This window comes from Euleptes europaea, chromosome 16 (genome assembly GCF_029931775.1).
Source record: "Euleptes europaea isolate rEulEur1 chromosome 16, rEulEur1.hap1, whole genome shotgun sequence".
In the NCBI taxonomy this organism is placed as follows: domain Eukaryota; kingdom Metazoa; phylum Chordata; class Lepidosauria; order Squamata; family Sphaerodactylidae; genus Euleptes; species Euleptes europaea.
In genome coordinates, this window is record NC_079327.1 from 53,418,137 (window position 1) to 53,421,949 (window position 3,813).

The window sequence follows — 3,813 nt, forward strand, 5'->3', positions numbered from 1 at the left end:
AGATTAGAAAAAGCGGATCTTGGATTTGGTTTTCATCAATGGCTTTGGACAAAAAGAGGCACTGTAAAAATAAAGAATGTAAATACAGAGAACTTACCACTACAGATGATAAAGATATGGAATACATTAAGGAGATCCCTCAGTCCATCGCCACCAAGACTGATGTCTCCAATAGAAGCATATGCAGACTTTCTAAGTAGGAGTAAAAATTATTTACTCACTTATAATGACTTAATCAAGAAAGACGGACAAGTGAAAACTCTACATGAACTTCAAGGAGAGAACATTAAGATTTCTTGGTTTGTTTACTATCAAATAATACATGCTTTAAAAAGAGATTATGTGCAAGAAAGCAAACAGAGAAAACTGACGGACTTTGAAACTCTGTTTACCGAAACACAAGATCATCTCCTAGCAAAAATGTACAAACTATTGTTGACCACAGAAACTGCATCTGAGCAAGTTAAAACATGTATGGTAAAGTGGATGCAGAACTTTGGCGAGATGATCCCGATGCAAATCTGGGAAAAACTGCGGAAAACAGATATTAAGTTCATCAGATCAAAAGCTGTAAAAGAAAACTGGTACAAGATGTTCTACAGGTGGCATCATGCACCGAAAGATTTGCAGAAGATGTACAAGGTAAATCAAGCACATAGAATTTAATAGGTTTCACTGGAGACCCATAAGGGCACCCCTTAAATGGAATGAAGCTTCAAAATTTAATAAACGATCATTGAAAAGGAGCTCTAGCACAACACAATCTAAAATCCGTCACGCAATATGACAATGGGTTAGGGAGAAACACTCAATTTTAAGTGGAGAGACTGCATGTCAAAGCAAGTTACAGTATTTTTAAAAGGCTCCTTACTACATATGAAAACAAATTCAGGATGTTGTGTTTATTTATTCCCCCCCCCCATCCAGGAAACTGCAGCTCCCATTATACTGCCCTTTGGAGGTTCCATGTATGCCCAGCCTCTTAATGCCTTTGTACATTTCATCTTGCAGAAAATTTTCATTCACAGCGTACACAAATCCAGAATGTAAGGAACATCCTATTTACATAATTTAGAAATATTGTGGTTTGGTTTGTAATGAAAAATTAACATGATTTCAACCAAGCAGAAAGCATGAATTAGATTCACTGATTTTACTACATAAAGAACATTTTTATAAATTCTGTTTGAAGGTCTTGAGAGATTCAGAACAATACTGCATTAACTCTTCTGACGTTTGATCGATTTGAACATGAAGCCCTCTTTGCCTCTGATAAACAGAAATGAGGATGCTCCAACCTCGAAAAATCATGGACATTTAGAGCAATTACTTGGACAAACAGAAACAACACATAGAGGCAGCATTGGCTACAATACACATTTATTTCTGTGCATGTTTTTTTCTTCCACTATAGATTCACTATTGTATCTGAGCATGTACAGTATCAGGAGAAACACTATTAGAGGAAAGGCGCGCCAGGTTGGCCGTCTCATATACTGTACTTTGGACCAATTTCACATTCTAGGCAACACAACAGCTTTTTCTCTTTTATTAAATGCTTGTCAATCCAGTGTCACAATCCCATTAATTAGAACATTTAATTTGTTCATTTTCGGTTTAAAACATGTTTTTATTATGCAATTTTGTCTCAATTTAAAAATAAGTGCATCCAAATAATGTTAAAGAAGCTTACAATCAATCATAAAGGGGGGGGAATGAAGGGTGCATGCAGAACTGGGGCATACAATAACTGAAATAAAGCAACCTTTAAAGAAGGAAAATGTGGTTTAGTAGCATGACTGAGACCAGCTCTTTCAAATTATACCTGCTTTGTACATCTGTACATACCACAGACACACACACAAACACACCTCTCAATTTGATCTATTTCACAAAACATTTTCTCTTAGCTTTCTTAGCCCCTCCCTTTCTACACAAATAATTTAGCTTGACATTTCATCATATATCCAAGTTCAGAATTTACTTTTGGTTTGCGATTTTCTGGTTTCCCCCCCCCCCCCACAACCTATTCTATAGACTAAAACTTGGGAGGAGCTTTTGTATTTTATATTTGAAAGGGAAGCATCTTAACAGCAGTTAAATATAAAATAGGTATTTATAAACAGAAGCATTTTTAAGAATCTGGGCATAACCTTGAATACCTAATGTCCAAATACATTAACCCCACTGTCCTTACCCAAGCACTATGGGCCAGGGAAAGCTCAGTGATTATTAAAAAGTAGTGCATTTTTAAAATTCCTGATGGCCTCAAAATCCCATCACTCAGATGTGCCCATTTCCAAGTTGTACACATCAGTGCATTTTATATGTCAAATAATACTAGGGGTCATGAATGAATTAATCAAAAGGTTCTATAAAATTAATATTGGTTTGGGCTTGATCTAAAACCACGTTGGTTCACATTTCCAGTGTCTTCCAAGTGAAAGTTTATGTCCAATACTTGTGTGTAACTCTTCAAAATTTAAATTCAAGTCCCCTATATATCAATTTCATTGGCCATTATAGTGAGAATGGATATTTATACAAGACATTTTTGCAGTGTCAACAAATAAACAAGACTTGATTTGCTTCAAGCTATTCTGTATGAATCATCATCACTATATTTTCGCTTTCTACCCATAAGTGAAAGCCAAGAGCAAAAGGAGAAAGGGGTTGCAAAACAACAAATCGGCATATCCAGTGTGCGGTGCAGATATACATGTATATGGTTTCCCTATTTTATCATATGAATCAAATAATTTGTGTATATGCAGTGGGGGAAATTCACGTTTTGAGCATTCTTTGACTCAGACAATAGAACAGGGATGCTACTGAGCCCAGAGACGTGCGAGTATATCAAAGGCCCCGCAGGGCTTACAATTACATTGGTTGACTCCAGAAAGCATTCACTTAAGATGGAATGCACCCTAAACTAAAAGGCTGCATGCAATTCTTGTAACCTTTCTCTCTCCTAAACAAAACCATTAGCAGTCATACTGGTGTGAAGAAGTAGTACATACCTTTCAAACCTGCTTCTTCTACTGTTAACCTAATAATTTTCTTGCCAACAGCAGTATAAATAAGTGCCAAATGGAAACATGTATTCATAAAACACAAATGCATGAAGATGAAATCATGACAATTGCTGCTCAACAACTCAGTACATAATGTTACTTAACAAAATTTCACCTGACACATTTCAGATCATTATTTTCTGTTTTATATAAAGGAAAAATTAGATAATTTAACTCTTGATGCTTATTAAGGGCAGGAAATTTTAAAAAATTTCCTTCAGACATTCATAGGTCATATTTTTAAGAGTTACAAGTCTGAAATTTCAATAAAAATCTCAACACTGATGACTTTTGATTGTTTTCATAGTTCTCTCTGATATTAAATAGCTTCTGTAAAATTTAAATAGATGAAATAACACTTCAGCATCATACCAGATAAACTCAAATTTAAACCCCAGACTTGACCATCTTATCATGATCGTCTGTATATTTACATGGCCCCATATGACTCAAAACGCTTGCAGAATCTGTGAGGACTGGAGTAACACAAATCTGCGCGCGTCCATCCCAGAGTTTTGCCAGTGAGAAAAGAAATCCTGAACATTTTCATACATTGTTTAGAATCACTCAGTTTCAGAACAAAGGAACCTTCACAAATGAGTGCTTTATTTAACAATATATAAATCAAACACCCTCTTTATAATGTCAGATGCATAAATGTACCAGTACAATTCCAAGGGTTTTGTTTTTGAGGGGACTATGTGAATTACCTGACCAAATTCAAAGGCTGTGTGCAACA